The sequence below is a fragment of the Hemibagrus wyckioides genome, linkage group LG26 (genome assembly GCF_019097595.1).
Source record: "Hemibagrus wyckioides isolate EC202008001 linkage group LG26, SWU_Hwy_1.0, whole genome shotgun sequence".
Lineage (NCBI taxonomy): Eukaryota > Metazoa > Chordata > Actinopteri > Siluriformes > Bagridae > Hemibagrus > Hemibagrus wyckioides.
The window spans coordinates 14,713,917-14,731,416 of record NC_080735.1 but is presented as its reverse complement, the minus strand read 5'-3'; the positions used below and the strand labels follow the sequence as shown (position 1 = coordinate 14,731,416).

The following is a 17,500-nucleotide window of genomic DNA, read 5'->3' as shown; positions in this document are numbered from 1 at the left end:
GTTTGTGTTAGAGTGTGTATGTTAGGGAGTGTGTGTTAGAGTGTGTATGTTAGGGAGTGTGTGTTAGAGTGTGTGTTAGAGTGTGTATGTTAGGGAGTGTGTGTTAGAGTTTGTGTTAGAGAGTGTGATAGAGTGTGTAGGTTAGGGAGTGTGTGTTAGAGTGTGTGTTAGAGTGTGTATGTTAGGGAGTGTGTGTTAGAGTGTGTATGTTAGGGAGTGTGTGTTAGAGTGTGTATGTTAGGGAGTGTGTGTTAGAGTGTGTATGTTAGGGAGTGTGTGTTAGAGTGTGTGTTAGAGTGTGTATGTTAGGGAGTGTGTGTTAGAGTGTGTATGTTAGGGAGTGTGTGTTAGAGTGTGTATGTTAGGGAGTGTGTGTTAGAGTTTGTGTTAGAGTGTGTATGTTAGGGAGTGTGTGTTAGAGTGTGTATGTTAGGGAGTGTGTGTTAGAGTGTGTATGTTAGGGAGTGTGTGTTAGAGTTTGTGTTAGAGTGTGTATGTTAGGGAGTGTGTGTTAGAGTGTGTATGTTAGGGAGTGTGTGTTAGAGTGTGTATGTTAGGGAGTGTGTGTTAGAGTGTGTATGTTAGGGAGTGTGTGTTAGAGTGTGTATGTTAGGGAGTGTGTGTTAGAGTGTGTATGTTAGGGAGTGTGTGTTAGAGTGTGTATGTTAGGGAGTGTGTGTTAGAGTGTGTATGTTAGAGTGTGTATGTTAGGGAGTGTGTGTTAGAGTGTGTATGTTAGAGTGTGTATGTTAGGGAGTGTGTGTTAGAGTGTGTGTTAGAGTGTGTATGTTAGGGAGTGTGTGTTAGAGTGTGTGTTAGAGTGTGTATGTTAGGGAGTGTGTGTTAGAGTGTGTGTTAGAGTGTGTATGTTAGGGAGTGTGTGTTAGAGTGTGTATGTTAGGGAGTGTGTGTTAGAGTGTGTATGTTAGGGAGTTTGTGTTAGAGTGTGTATGTTAGGGAGTGTGTGTTAGAGTGTGTATGTTAGGGAGTGTGTGTTAGGGAGTGTGTGTTAGAGTGTGTATGTTAGGGAGTGTGTGTTAGAGTGTGTATGTTAGGGAGTGTGTGTTAGGGAGTGTGTGTTAGAGTGTGTATGTTAGGGAGTGTGTGTTAGAGTGTGTATGTTAGGGAGTGTGTGTTAGAGTGTGTATGTTAGGGAGTGTGTGTTAGAGTGTGTATGTTAGGGAGTGTGTGTTAGAGTGTGTATGTTAGGGAGTGTGTGTTAGAGTGTGTATGTTAGAGTGTGTATGTTAGGGAGTGTGTGTTAGAGTGTGTATGTTAGGGAGTGTGTGTTAGAGTGTGTATGTTAGGGAGTGTGTGTTAGAGTGTGTATGTTAGGGAGTGTGTGTTAGAGTGTGTATGTTAGGGAGTGTGTGTTAGAGTGTGTATGTTAGGGAGTGTGTGTTAGAGTGTGTATGTTAGGGAGTGTGTGTTAGAGTGTGTATGTTAGGGAGTGTGTGTTAGAGTGTGTATGTTAGGGAGTGTGTGTTAGAGTGTGTATGTTAGGGAGTGTGTGTTAGAGTGTGTATGTTAGGGAGTGTGTGTTAGAGTGTGTATGTTAGGGAGTGTGTGTTAGAGTGTGTATGTTAGGGAGTGTGTGTTAGAGTGTGTATGTTAGGGAGTGTGTGTTAGAGTGTGTGTTAGAGTGTGTATGTTAGGGAGTGTGTGTTAGAGTGTGTATGTTAGGGAGTGTGTGTTAGAGTGTGTATGTTAGGGAGTGTGTGTTAGAGTGTTAGAGACTACAGGACTCCTGCATGAGTGATCAGGGGGCACAGGGATGTGTTATAGGCAGGAGGAAGAGAAAGCTAGACAGAGAAAAACAGAAAAGAGGAAACGAGTGATTACTAATATATTTAAAGAATCCAAACAGAGGAGAGAAAAGAGCCAAAAAAACCAAAAATACTTACGAAATAGAGTGAGAGCGGGAACGAGAGACAGGATATATTTCTTTTTAAAAACAGAGGCAGAAAATCGATGTAAAGTGCATAGTGCTGTTGAATTGTTGATTCTGATTGGTTAGAATGATTTTGTAGTTAAAAAAAAAAACTAATTACAGGTGTGTATTATTTTATTATTAAAATATATTACATTAATTTACACAATTTTACTCATTTTACTGTAGGATTATATGTAATATTATTGTAAGGTGTCAAAGGCTTAGCATGTTTCCCTCCCATATTTAAAGTTGTTATTTATTTATTTATTCATTCATTTATTCATTCGTTTATTTATTTATTTATTTATTTATTTATTTATTTATTTTATTCCCGCCTTCACTCTGTGTGTGTGGAGTTTGTGTTTATGTAGATTTCATGAACAATTACGGACATTCAAAGAGAACTTTTAAACACTCTCCTGTGTTTATAATCATTTATAATCACACTCTCCTGTGTTTATAATCATTTATAATCACACTCTCCTGTGTTTATAATCATTTATAATCACACTCTCCTGTGTTTATAATCATTTATAATCACACTCTCCTGTGTTTATAATCATTTATAATCACACTCTCCGGTGTTTATAATCATTTATAATCACACTCTCCTGTGTTTATAATCATTTATAATCACACTCTCCTGTGTTTATAATCATTTATAATCACACGCTCCGGTGTTTATAATCATTTATAATCACACTCTCCGGTGTTTATAATCATTTATAATCACACTCTCCGGTGTTTATAATCATTTATAATCACACTCTCCTGTGTTTATAATCATTTATAATCACACTCTCCGGTGTTTATAATCATTTATAATCACACTCTCCGGTGTTTATAATCATTTATAATCACACTCTCCGGTGTTTATAATCATTTATAATCACATTCTCCGGTGTTTATAATCATTTATAATCACACTCTCAGGTGTTTATAACCCCTGTGATCATTTATGCACAGATTTGAGATTCTCTGAGAGATCTGAAGAACTGATCCGTCTCCTTCTTTTTCCCATCATCCCTGTTTAATCCTTCACACAGGGTCGGTAGACTGTAGTGTGTGTGTGTGTGTGTGTGTGTTTGTCTGTGCATGCTGGTGTGTGAGCTTTGAATGATGGTCTGGCAGGGTGCTGCAGCTGTGTATGTGTGTGTGTGTGTGAGAGAGAGAGAGAGAGAGGGAGAGAGAGAGAGAAAGTTGTGTTTGTTCTTCCAACTTCTCCTCCCGTCACCTCTGTGGAGCGCTGAGGGAGTAATTGGTGCGCACTCCCTTAACACACACGACACGATATATCAGCACCGACAGTTTATGAAACAATAAAAAACAAACCACATATCATGCGCAATCCAATTACGGTGCATACAGGACTTTGTGTGTGTGTGTGTGTGTGTGTGTGTGTGTGTGGGTGGGTGGGTGTGGGTAACAATGAGTTCCTTTGAGCCGAGGACAGGAGCCAAAGCTGGGGAACTACTCACAACAGCTGTGTGTGTGTGTGTGTGTGAGTGTGAATAACATATTGTACTGGGTCAATGAAAACAGCAAGTGTGTGTGTATGTGTGTGTCTCCTATTACAAGCAAGCTTTTAATAGCGTGACTCCAGGGACGTGATTGCACCGTCTGGAATAAATATTTAGAAGGAGTCTAACACTTTTATTTTAGCAATAAAATCCTATTAATATCTCCGGATTAGGTGATTAGGGGTCACACAGGGTATTAGTAGTTAGCACATTTGCCTCATACCTATGGGATCCGGGGTTCGAACCCTGCCCTTAAGTGTGTGTGTGTGTGTGTTTGTGGAGTTTGCATGTCCTCCCAGTGCTGCAGGGTTTCCTCCTGGTTCTCTGGTTTCCTCCTCCAGTCCAGAGACATACACTGTAGGCTGATTGCCATGGCTACATTGTCAGTAGTGTGTGTGTGTTTGTACCCTGTAATGGGTCAGTCCACTGTCGCCCTGCCTTCTGCCTCATATCCTGTGGGATAGACAGACTCCAGTCTCCCCTGTAAAGGATGCATGCTACAGAACAATGGATGAAAGAATGAGGTGAATAGACTGACTCCGGTTTCCTCCCACAGTCCAAAAACATGTGCATTAGGTTGATTGGTCATTCTAAATTGCCCATAGGAGAGAGTGTGTGTGGTTGTCTGTCTATATGTGTTTCCCTGTGATGGACTGGTGACCTGTCCAGGGTGTACCCCTGCCTTTCACCCAATGTGTGCTGGGATAGGCTCCAGAAGATCCCTGTGACCCTAATTAGGAATAAAGCGGGTATAGAAAATGGATGGATGGATGGGTTTAGACTGTAAATTATTAAAACATACAATTAATTATACTGCAGGTAAAAAAAATACAGCGGTATTAAAAGGATGTGGTAGCTTAGCGGTTAAGGTGTTGGCTTACTGATCCAGAGGTTGTGAGTTTGACTCCCATGTCCATCAAGCCCCCACTGCTGGGCCCCTGTGCAAGGCACTTAACCCTAAATTGCTCAGCTGTATAAAGTGAGATAAAATTGCATGCCAGAAATGTGATTTAAAGTCACTCGAAAACTGGCTTCGATCTCTGTGTTCTATTTACTCGCAGTAGATATTAGTTGTTATAACAGCCTCAGAGGAGGTTTATGTACACAAACCGCCGCTCTTGGCTTTCTACACAGTTTTCTACACAATTTCCAAAAGTCATTATTTGTTTTCACTGGAAGGTGCGAATCGGGGTTTTTATGAAGCGTCAGTTTATGTATTATGTACGTATAATTAGGAAACGATCGCTAAGACGTTTATTAGTCACCGGTGCAGGCAACCATCTGAATATGAATGAAATCTTTTCAGTTATTAAAGGGAGAAAAGATAAACAAAATACGGATTATATGTGAAGCTGGGCTGGAGAAATGGCTCACGATTATTCGGGCTGGTTCAGAAAAATAGTTTTCAGCATTCAGTATTTATTATTATGGAGTTAGGAATAAACGTTAAATGTTAATATAAAAATAAATAAATATGAAAAAATAAAAATAAATTAATTAATAAATAATATACATAGTAATAAATAAATAAATAAATAGCAATAAATAAATAATATAAAGCAAACTTGCTTTAACCATTTAAATCGCAAGCATTACACTTGATTGTGCTTTGGTTCATTAATCTGTTTAGGTTTTATTTCCATGTAACCTATATGCATCAGTGTGCACCTGCCGCATGATGCACACAAGCAACACAACACACCCAAGACATCACACATCTCTGTGGTCCACTCCTCCCTTTCCGTCTGATCGGTGTGAATTATCCTCCACGACTCGGACAGAATTAAACCCCGTCATCAGACTTGTCCTCTCTCCGTCCAACAGCCTCACAAACATCCGATCTGAAAGAACTGGGCCGTGTGACCGACTCCTTCCTTGGGCTCTGCTTGTGCAAGACTTACTTCTTGTAGTGTTTGTGGTTAACTCCCTGCCTGCTCTGCGGTGGCTGACAGATCTCTGGAAGCTTCGGGTGTTGTCGTGCAAAACAATATCATCAGCGTTTTTTCGGTTTCAACTTCTTCAGGATCGTGGCGGTTTTGTTTTGGAAGAACTCTCTAACTCCGCCATGCTATTTTGGAGTATGAAATATTAATAACAGACCTATCTGCTCGCCGTAATTACATCCTTTCCAGTTCTATCATTAGACTGTGCTCAGTGCCAGCAAGCGCACACTTCCACAACCGCTCAGTGACGTGTACAAGGCTCTTGTCAGCAGTAAACTCACACCCGTGTTTGTTCTCGCTAAATCAACCTCGGTCTAGACTGGAGCTGGTTTTAAGATATTCACCATTCTGTATTTGAGTCTGTTTAGTCCTCAACACATTAATATCTGTGTTTGAAATTAAGCATGACAAGGGTGTGGCCTAGACCTAGACTAAAAGTTGTTGTTTGAGATATTCAGAGGAAGAGGGCATGGTGGTTTAGTGGTTAGCTTGTTTGCCTCACACCTCCAGGGTTGATGGTTTATTTCCTGCCTCCAACGTGTGTGTGGAGTCTGTATGTTCTTCCTGTGCCTCATGGCTTTCCTCTGGGTACTTTTATTTTTCTCCACCGGTCCAAAGTTGTAGGCTAATTGGCATCCTGTCCAGGGTGTACCCTGCCTTGTGCCCCGAGCCTCCTGGGAGAGGCTCCAGGTTCTTTACTCACCTGGCGTGGGCAATACCATGATCAAGGAGGTGGTTTGCCCAAAGCGAGGCTTAGCCATTACACTCAGGCTGTGCAAATTCCCCAAATGTGAGAATCTCAACTGTATAATTTCTGATAGTGGAGCACTATGTTCACGCTCTCCCCTTTCTCATTTTAGGGAGCAAGTGGTGAAGGCTCTGGGTTGTTGATCAGAGGATCGGGGTTCAAGCCCAAGCACCACCAAGCTCCACTGTTGGACAATCGAACAAGGTCCCTTAAACTTCCCTGCTCTAGGGGTGCTTTATCAAAGCTGCCCCTGCTCTCTGACCCCAACTTCCTTGGCTGGGTTATGCGAAGCAAAGAATTCCACTGTCTGCGTAGAAATAATAATCTTGCCCTCAGTTCCCTGTAACCCAGTAGGATAAGCGATGTAGAGAATTGATGGATGGATAGACTTGAACTAGCTTGAGCTTGAACTGATTTAGGAAGGGGGCGTGGCCTCACCTGGAAGCTGTTGTTTTTTAGATCGCGATATTCAGTAAACTCTTTAAACAAATAGTTAGTATTTTTATTTAAGAAATGTATTTGTTCCAATTTCCAAATTATGAACAAACTAGTGGGCCGTGATGGTTACTAAGGACAAATAAATCAAAGTTGAGCGTGAACACTTTAAAGGCATCGTTCACATTAATAAATGTTCTTCCATGAAGATCTCTCATTAACGAATTTTTTGTTATGCAAGCTTCTGTCTGCTTGAAAGCACAAATTTCCCACTTACACAATTTTCTCTCGCATCCTGTGATATCCCAGTCCCAATATACACCTTCTATCTCAACCAGATGCCTTGCCAACTTTTCTCAAGCTTCCTGGATCTGGATCTGCTCTGAACACAATGTCTCTTCATTTCTCTTACATCCCTAGTGTGTTATAACATGTTTCACTGTTAAATATACCTGGAGTTTTGTCTAAACTGCAGTTTAGTATCCATGATCCTGTCACTGGTTTACTGTTTGTCCATGCTTGGACCACTTTTTGTTGGTATTAATCACAGGAACGATCCAGTTTTGGAGATGCCCTGAACCATTTGTCTAGCCATCACATCTTGGCCCTTGTCAAAGTCACCCGGATCCTTACGCTTGCCCAAGTCTGAGGCAACAGTGGCGAGGAAAATCTCAAAAAGCAATCCATCCTCATCTGGCTGACAAGATAATCAATGCTATTCATTTCACCTGTCAGTGGTTTTAATGCTATGGCTAGCATTACACTTTAGAATTCGAGAACTTTCCTTCTGGTTGAGTGTGTACATGAAGAAGGTGTCTAGCTATCAGTTTTATTGATCGCTGAATACACGTTTAGATACAAATTTAGATTTTGATGCAGAGACACATTCAGTTGTAATGTTAGTTGTAACAGCTTTAAATCATGCAAAAAATGTTTTTGTCTATAAAGTCCTATAAAGTCCGTGTGTGTATGTGTTAGCCCTACCACCCACTCTAAATGTCTGGGCATATATACAAAATGTCCTGTGCAGTACATTTGCCACAGGGATTTTATTATTCCACTGACACACAGGCTTGCAGCCTATAATTTACGCCTGCAAATCTCTGATCCCTGCCTTGATAGCCATCTGTGTCACCTCCATGATTTCAAAAAGCCTACTGCATTTCATCTGCACGTGTACGCAATGACAGGAAAAACACAACATCTGAAACCCTCAGCCTCCAATTAAGCTCAGCGGAGTGGTTGAATTTACAAAATAACATGCTGATTTAAAACATATCCATACAACGCCCAGCCATAACATTGAAACCACCTGCCTGATATTGTGTAGGTGCCAAAACAGCTCTGAATTGTCAAGGCACAAGAACTCTGAAGGTGTGTTGTGGTGTCTGGAGCCAAGATGTTAGCAGCAGATCATTTAAGTACTCTAAGAAGTGAGGTGGGAACTAGAACCAGACTTACGATGTCCAGAACATCGTAGAGACGCTTGATTGGATTGAGATCTGGAGGAAGTCAACACCTTTGAACTTTGAAGGCACACTCAACACCTTTTACCATCAACCCTTGCTCAAGAACCCAATGGTAGCAGCCTGTAATTGCTGGTGCTTGAATCCTGACCTTCTGGAAGGAACCCAGAGCCTTAACCGCTTAAACTACCACTGCCCACTATGTAGCAGGCTACTCTGTGTTCTGACACATTTCTGTCATAGCCAGGATTAACGTTTTTCAGCAGTAGCACTTCTGTTGGATTGGACCCACATGACGCTGCCACCGGTTCCCCATTTATCCATCCTTAGACTGCTTTTTGTTGGTACCATCCACTGGAACTCCCCGGTTTTGCAGTGTCTGCAGGTCTGCAGTGGTCACTATCTATCAAAAGTATCCTTGAAGTCCTGTAGGTATCCTTTAAGTCCTGTAAGTATGGCCCATGGAGGCCCCACCTCGCAACTTATAGGACTTAAAGGATCTGCTGCTAACATCTTGGTGCCAGATACCACAGCACACCTACAGGGATCTAGTGGAGTCCATGCCTCGATGGGTCAGGGCTGTTTTGGCAGCAAAAGGGGGACCAACACAATATTAGGCTGGTCATAATATTATATCTGATCCGTGTATCTTAAAAACTACATATGGAAGAATCACTAGATGGTAAATAAGTAAAAATCACCACAGAGCCCAAACAGTCAGGTATACAGTTTAATACAGCCGTCTCAATGGAAACAATGTTATGCTAGCTTTTGTAGGTAATGATTGAACGTATAATAAAACATACAGTCTGTTTTTTTTTCGTTAGCTTTGTTTGTGCTAGCATGCTCGTTTTATGTCCTCTATCTTATGTGTTCATACACAGCGAGGGTCATGATGGGAAAGTCTTTGATACAGCTAGCATGGTTTTCTAATTAGTAAAAAGTGTAGTGAAATTGCGAGAGCTTGCGGTGATAATGGACCGCTCAGCTGTGCTGTCGATGTTAGCCGTCACATCTGATATCCCAAGCAGCCGTCTGATCAGGTGGAGCAGATTGTTCACCACCACCTGACGTGCCGCATGCTTGTATAACGAGTCCAGTGTGTAAATGATTACCGGTTGATAATCTTTCTAAATGTCATTCATTGATGCCCCATTATAATTTGGATGAGGAGCAGGGGCTGTTTTGAGAGCGCTGGAAATTTTGTTTTCTTTTTTTTTCTCAGCACTGTGGGTGATGAGGTTGGCACTGTGTTTTCCCCGTCTCGTGTACAGAATGACGACCTTGAAAAACAGAGTCTCTCTCTCTCTCTCTCTCTTTCTCTCTCTCTTTCTGAACAGCTGCTGACAACAGGATGTTATTACGGACGGACAGCTGAGGGGCAATTTGAAACCTAAAATGTATTTCTGCTTCTCCTGCTGTCAAGCAACTGTACACTGGGGTTCCAAGCTAGCTCTATAACCAGTGGTGCATTTATTTTACATTAAACCATTAGATCAATTTACAATAAGCTCAACAGCAGAAATATTAGAGCCTGTCAAGAGCAGAACTCTGTAGAATATAAAAGACACAATTCTTCTTCATTTCTATAGAACTCCTTTAGAATTATATTAACGGTATTTTGTTCAAATATATGACTTGTGGGGAAAAGTATTGGCACCCCTGGTCTTGCTTTGTCATTATACACAAAATTGTGGTGCTTTTGATGAAATATGAGGTTCCACATCTGTCATCTATTAGCATTTAAATTAATTTAGATTAGTCAGTCTGTTAGTGGGGGGGATATATTAGGCAGCAAGTGAACATTTTGTCCTCAAAGTTGATGTGTTAGAAGCAGGAGAAATGGACAAGCGTAAGGATTTGAGTGAGTTTGACAAGGACCAAATTGTGATGGCTAGACCACTGGATCAGAGCATCTCCAAAACTGCGGCTCTTGTGGGGTGTTCCCGGTCTGCAGTGTTTGAGAGCATGGGATCCTGCAGGAGGCATTTTCAATCAGTATAAACAAATAAATTATTTTGATATAGAAAGCTGATCTAAAATGAGTCAGGACTCTGTTGGCTTTCAGTAACCTTACTCAGAATTTTAGTGCTTGAAGATAAACACCTTTGAGTTTTAGACGCTTATGAACAGACATCTCAGAGAGCAGAAATGGGATTGATATCAACATTTACATTGAAGATAGAAATATCTGTGTGGGGCAAAAAAGCCATTTTTGTTTTTCCATGAATATATTATGGCTAATAGACAGACACATTCAATGGTGAACGTTGAGCAAGTTCCATTTTGTGGCCTCTGGTAAAAAGACACCTAATTGAGGTTATACCTTTGGTGCAAGTTCTATGTAGTGATCCAGATGCACATGATCAGATTTATGGTAGCTAGGTGGTGTTGGTGGCGTTAAGGTGTTGGACTCCTGATCAGAAGGTTGTGAGTTCAAATCCTAGGTCCAGGTCTCAGGTCCACCAAGCTACCACTGCTGGGCCCCTGAGCAAGGCTCTTAACCCTTAATTGCTCAGTTGTCTGAGATAAAATGTAAGATGCTCTGGATAAGGGGGTCTGCCCAATGCTGGAAATGTAAATGTAAATTTAATCATTACTGAACAGTTGAGGTCAATTTAATACTCTACTCTGCACCCTAATTGGGATTTGAGTTAAATATCAAGCTAAGAAGCCAGTCTTGTTTGAGATTTTTGCAAAGTGTAGGATGTTTCTGAGGTTGTGGAGTCCACAGGGGTTGTACTGATCAAATGATCGGAACACAAAGCACATAGCACTTCACACAATCGTTTGACTTTCATTGGATTTGTAGTGGCTTATTTAAAAGTCAATCAAAAGCTTAATCGCTGCCCGAACTTAGAGTGATGAAAGGCCCATGTTACTGCAGTCATTAAATCTGGTGTTCTAATATGCAGGAAGTTACCTAAGTGTGCTCTTAATTGCCTTGGTGCCTTTTGTAGATGGAGGTGTGTGTGTGTGTGTCTGCATTTGTGCATATACGTGTGCTTGTGAGTATGTGTGCGTGTGTGTAGGAGTACATGTGAATGTATGAGTATGTCTGAGTATATGTGTGTGTGGGTGTGTGCATGTGCGTATATATGTGTACGTGTGCATGTGTGCGTATTTGAGTCTGTGTGTGTGTGAGATGTGTGTATGTGTGAGTATGTGTTCGTGTGTGTATATGTGAACATGTGTGTGTGTGTGCGTATATGTGTATGTGTGAGTATGTGTGCGTGTGTGTATATGTGAACGTGTATGTGTGTGTGCATATATGTGTATGTGTATGTGTGCGTGTGTGTATATGTGAACGTGTGTGTGTGTGTGCGTATATGTGTATGTGTGTGTGTACATATATGTGTACATGTTAGTGTATGTGTGTGTGAGTATATGTATATGTGTGAGTATGTGTGTATATGTGTACGTGTGTGTATGTGTTAGTATGTGTGAGTGTGTGTATGTGTGTGTGTACATATATGTGTACATAGTTAGTGTATGTGTGTGTGAGTATATGTGCATGTGTGAGTATGTGTGTGTTTGTGTGTGTGTGCATACGTGTGTGTGTTTGCATGTGTGCATATGTGACTGCGTGAGTCTGTGTGTGTGTATATATGTGTATGTGTGCGTGTGTGTGTGTGCATGTGTACAACTGAGTATTTGTGTGTGTGTGTGTGTATATGTGTTCATCTCAGTGTGTGTGTGTGTATTTGTACATCTATGTACAAGTACATCTATGTGCATGTGTGTGTGCGTGTATGTGAGTGAGTGTGTGTGTGCGTATATATGTGTGCATGTGATTATATATATGTGTGTGTGTGTGTGTGTGTGTGTCTATGAAACTTGTGGGAAACCATTTCTGAGAATCATATTCATAATTTTCAGCAGCTGTTATCAGTTATTCTCATAGCAGCAGTTCAGAGGCTGATTGCTTAGGGCTGAGTGCTGTGTGACTGTTAGCACAAACATCATATAGAGTCAGTGGCAGAAGTATTGGCACCCTTGGTGAGGTTGGGTTTAAAAAGAAATAAAAATTAATCCCACACTGAGGATATTCTAACATTTCATTTCAATTAAATCAGTAAAATCAGATTTTAATTGATTTCAATTAAATCAGTACAAGTATATATACTGTATATAATAATAAACAGAATAAATAAATAAATATTTATTTATTTATTTTAAATCTCACATGCCACAATTATTGACTATGTTTTTTTATATTCTCAAAAAATAAATGGTTTTAATTTATTTATGCATGCACACACACACACACACACACACAAATATATGATATATATATATGAGATTATAGACAGTATAGAAAGTAATTACATATGCTACCATGCTTCACTAGTAGGAGTGTAAAAGAAGATGTTCTTGGAGATTTCGTCAATACGAGTAGAAAAAAAAAAAGCATAAAAAATTCAGGGAAATTCTGGAGAGACTGGATTAAAAACCCTGACTTCCTGTTTCCAGATGTGCCAGTAATACTGCAGCTGTATAAAAAATTGCAGCGTAGTTCGAAAACTATTTGAGATTTATCACTGATGGTAATCCTAGTGTTGTTTTCAAAACAGTAAAAATGATAAAAAAATAACACACAAATGATAATCATAGGGATCGTTTCGAAGACCATTATCCACTTCCAAAGCATTTTTACAAAATTAGACGCCACATCTCCTTTTACTCGCTCGTTCCTTGAAGACGCAATTTTACAGCATTGTCACTACATACGGCCTCGAGCGCTCGGAAACGGGGCGATCCGTCACGACGCACTAAACGCATGGAGCAAGTTAACTTTTTATGTTTTTGTTTTAAACATTCGGAACATTCCGGAGCGTTCAAAGCCTTCCAGAAACAATAATGTCGTTTGGGACGTAGCCCTGTGTCTTGATTGTGCTCTGTCTCTGATTGCTAATCACAGAGGATTTATTCAAACTATTCCCTATTTTATCAGTAAAAAAATAAACAGAGGAAGGGGGGGGGGAGCTCCTTTTTTAGGAAGAAAGGTGCAAAACACACATTTGTTCATTTAAAAAGAAATTCTTTTAATTCTATTTTTCCCTCATTTTTCAGCACCCAACTACCTGCCATTGAGTCTCTTCACCACAGCACACAATATCATTAAAGACTCCTCCCACTCTAGTCATAAACTGTTCATCCTCCGTCCATCCAGGAGGAGATGCCATAACCAGGGACAGTTTTTTCCCCCACAACCATAAATCTACTGAACTCTACGCTACAGCGCTAGGACACTCATGTCTCACTAACACTTCACCACCTTGCAATTCTGCTACATTCTTCTACATTTTTCTCTGTATAATATAATTATGATGTACATGTTGTTAATTCATAAATCTATCTATCTATCTATCTATCTATCTATCTATCTATCTATCTATGATCGTTGTGGGTTTGCGACTGAAAGAAGATGGTTGTGAGGACATGTAGGGGAGGGGGAAAAGTGAAAAAGGGGTGGTGACTAGAAAAACGAATGTATGTGTTTAGCAAATGTTACATCACTGTGTGTAGATACGCAATATACATATCGTAGTGTGCTGATGTTGTCCTTCCCCGGTCTTCGTTTTTACCCCGGATGTCCAGGCTCTGGCCCAGCACAGAGATTTAAGCCCCAACACCACCAAGCTGCTGCTGTTGGGCGCCTGAGCAAGACCCTTAACCCTCTCCGCTCCAGAGAGCATCACTGCGTCATAAGTGACCCATCGCTTTGACCCCAACCTCTGAAGTTTGGATATGTTTATGTATATGTGACAATAATAAAGTCTTCTAAACCCCTCAGTAGCTGGGTCAGTTCCCTGCACAGGAACCGAACCCGGGTCAGAGTACCTTGAGGACCCTGCTTTTCCTTTGTATAGGAAGTCTTATGTAGACCCAGGCCTACATAATCGTACCTTGATACGATCCCACAAATCAGCCGTTACTGTTGACACGTCAACAGCCCATCGTGGAAGAAGCAGAGCAACTCCACCTACTAAACGCTGCACATTTTTCCGTTGTGTACGTAGGCTCCTTTTGAATGGCATCTGTCACACTGGCTTCTGTTCCTCTGCAAACACACGGTGATGTTTGCTTCATGGTGAAGGCAGCTGCGCTGAGGTGATGCAGCGTGGGTAAATATAGCAGGGATGAATAGACTCTCTGTATGTTCTGCTGCCGTGCTTGTTAACCCGCTTCTCCGAGTACAGTCTGAAATAGACACACACACACACACACACACACACACAACAGCTTACATATAGAGGTATGGTTATTTGCAGTGTGGCTGTTGACAGCACTGACAGGTAGCTTTAGCTGTGTATGACACATATATACACACACACACAATTTCCCATACTTTGCGCACATCAGCGGTTGAGAGGTCGCCGGCTGATTGTAGCTCTACAGGGCTTAGGCCACTGACTCAGAGACCACCACCGTGGGCCGGCAGCCGCTATTAACAGGGACTCTCATTAACGGCTTAAATTGTAGAGAGCTGAAAACACAGCCAGAGCCGAGGAGAAAAAGAAACGAGAGACACTAAGGGATTAAGTGTTATTAAGTGACGGGATAAAGCGAGAGCGTGAAGAACCGAGGCCGAGAGAGATGAAGGGATGACAGACAGGATGGCATCAGATCAAAAATAGTCCCCAGCTATCTGCTATCATCTGCTGCGGGGTCGTCTTGCTTCGTGGTCATGTGATCGTATGACCGAATGACTAGAAACCTTCCACAGCAGCTGCATGGGGAATGCTCCTGTTACTCTCACTCTCTTTCCCTCCCTCCCTCCCTCCCTCCCTCTCTTGTAGTCTCGCTTTCAAAGTCAGTTGTATCTTAAAATTATGTCTCGTGTCAGTCATTAGATTTCCTAAACCCATTACTCTAGTACAGTGCTGTGTAGCTCTATAACCTACAATACATTACAATACAATATAATCTTATTGTATTAATCACCAAGGCTGCAGGGTTTTTTTTTTAATTAAATTAAATTAAATTAAATTAAATTAAATTAAATTAAATTAAATTAAATTAAATTAAATTAAATTAAATTAAATTTACTTTTTTATTTAATTGGATTTAACTTAACTTTATTTTGTTATTTTATTTTATTTAAATAAAATAACATTTAATTTTATTTTATTTTATTTTTTTATTTAATTTCATGTTATTTTATTTAATTTAATTTTTTTATTTAATTAAACTTAATTTTACGTTATGTTATTTTGTTTCATGTTTTATTATTTTATGTTTAATTTAATTTAATTTAATTTTTTTCAACTTCAACAATCAGCCTCATTATTATAATTTGTTCAGTAATATTTTCTATATTTGGTCAAATGTTAAAGTTTTTTATTTTATTCCTGAACTTTCCAGTAAAACATCAGCTTCAAGTTAGCTTTATTTAAAGGTGAAATGTTTGAGTTTGTTTTGTGCTTTGGATTAAAGCCATTCAATTTAAAGCAATCCTAAATAGAACCGCTCGGGTAATGCTAGTCAGCGTAACGTGATTAGTATCTTAGCGTCATAACAAATGAAGCGGCATAGGATCGAGAGCCGCTGCGCTAATGATGTCCGTTGCTAAACAAAACGCCAAACTGTCTCTTTAACACTGAATTGTTTTTCCATTCTGTTTGTAAATGATTTTTCTTCGCTTCCTGATATAACTGCCACGTAAGAATGTGTCGAAATAAATGCTTGGTGTCTAAGACGTTTGCATGTTACTGTATATAGTGTCTGTACATGGCACAAATAGTAAGTGTGTGTGTGTGTGTGTGAGTGTGTGTACCCATCATGCTGGAGAAGGAAACACTCCTACACCCTGCAGAGAGGTAGTGAAGAGTCACACATCGTTTTTAAAAGGAGCGTGTGACAGTTCCCGTGGTGCAATCTGTTGCATAATCTGGAATGTGCGTGTGTGTGTGTGTGTGTGTGCGTGTGTGCGTGTGTGTGTATCTGTGCAATACCCTGTTCTCTGGGACCTATGTGGATTCTGGATTTAATGAGATGCTGTGAGGATTGGCACTTACCTGTGTGTGTGTGTGTGTGTGTGTGTGTGTGGGTTTGTATCTGGGAACTGTGTGTATTCTGGATTTAATGAACGGCTGTGAGGACTGGCACTTACCGGTGTGTGTCTGTGTGTGTTTGTGTATTTGTGTGTATGAGTATGTGTGTATTTGTGTGTGTGTGTGTTTTTGTGTGTGTTTGTATGTATATGGCTGTGTGTGTGTGTGTGTGTATTGGGGTGGGTGTGTGTGTGTGAATATGTTTTATATGTGTGTGTGTGTATGTGTGTGTGTATTTGTATGGGTGTGCGTGTTTGTATTTATATGGCTATATGTGTGCGTGTGTGAGAGAGAGAGAGAGAGAAAGAGAAAGAGAGAGAGTGTGTCTGTATATTTGTGTGTATGTATTTGTAAGAGTGTGTGTGTGTATATGTATGCTTGTGTGTATGTGTGTATGAATTTATATGGCTGTGGGTGTGTATGGATGTGTGTGTGTGTGTGTGTTGCTGAGAGGATTCCTCAGTCCGAGTGCCAGTTCTGTCTGCCATGTGCTTCAAACACTCATGAATTGGATCGGCGGATCGTTTTCTCCCTTGGACGATGTTCCCAATTAAACCCGACTGGAAGTTTTCTTTTGACGAGGAATGATTTTTATTTTTACCTTTTCTTTCCTTATTTATACACAATTTCAGGGTCAAACGCTCACGAATCTCTTATTTGTAGCACAGGAAGTAGGAGATTTTATTCTTGTTGTATTCAATACGATGCGGTTGAGTCTGATATTTAGGACGCTTCCCAAATCACACTTTCGTGCACTATTATGTAGTATAAGCAGGGTGAAGAAGTGCACTTCAACCACTTGGAAGTCTGGACACTTCCTGCACTCAACATAGGGCAGTGGTATCTCAAGCACTTAAGGCACTTGGTCAGATGGGGGTTCTAACCCCAGCACCACCAAGCCACCACTGTTGAGCCCTTGAGGAAGCCCCCCAACCCACCCTGCTCCAGGGGTGCTGTACCATGGCTTGACCCTACACTCTGACCCCAGCTTGATAATAAGGTGGGATATGTGAAAAAATATTGTAGATAAAACTGATCAAGGTTTATGTGGTGCCTCAGTGGTCATGGTGGTGGGTCACTGATCAGAAGATCAGGGTTCAAGCCCCAGCACTGCCAAGCTGCCACTGTTGGGTCTTTGAGCAAGCTGGACAAGACATTGTTCAAATGCTGTGTGATTCATTTCCACACAAAGAGCTCCAGGGGTGCTGCATCATGGCTGACCCTGAGCTCTGACCCCAACCCCCAAGGATGGGATATGTGGAGAAAGAATTTCACTGTGCTGTAATGAATATGTGACGAATAAAGACAACTTGTAGTGGAAAAGGGGCGGAGCTACCAGGCACTGATGCTGGATGAGGAAAAAATTTTCAAGATGGTCAGCTGCTGGACAAGACATTG

At 40.8% G+C, this 17,500-nt stretch overlaps 1 protein-coding gene and 1 pseudogene across 1 annotated transcript in view; both read left to right on the top strand.

The window, feature by feature from the left end:
• Positions 1-17,500, top strand: part of kcnq5b (potassium voltage-gated channel, KQT-like subfamily, member 5b) — a 130,789-nt gene that overhangs the window by 8,971 nt on the left and 104,318 nt on the right. The gene's annotated exons all lie outside the window — the stretch shown is intronic.
• LOC131347288 (U1 spliceosomal RNA) lies at positions 6,092-6,245 on the top strand (annotated as a pseudogene).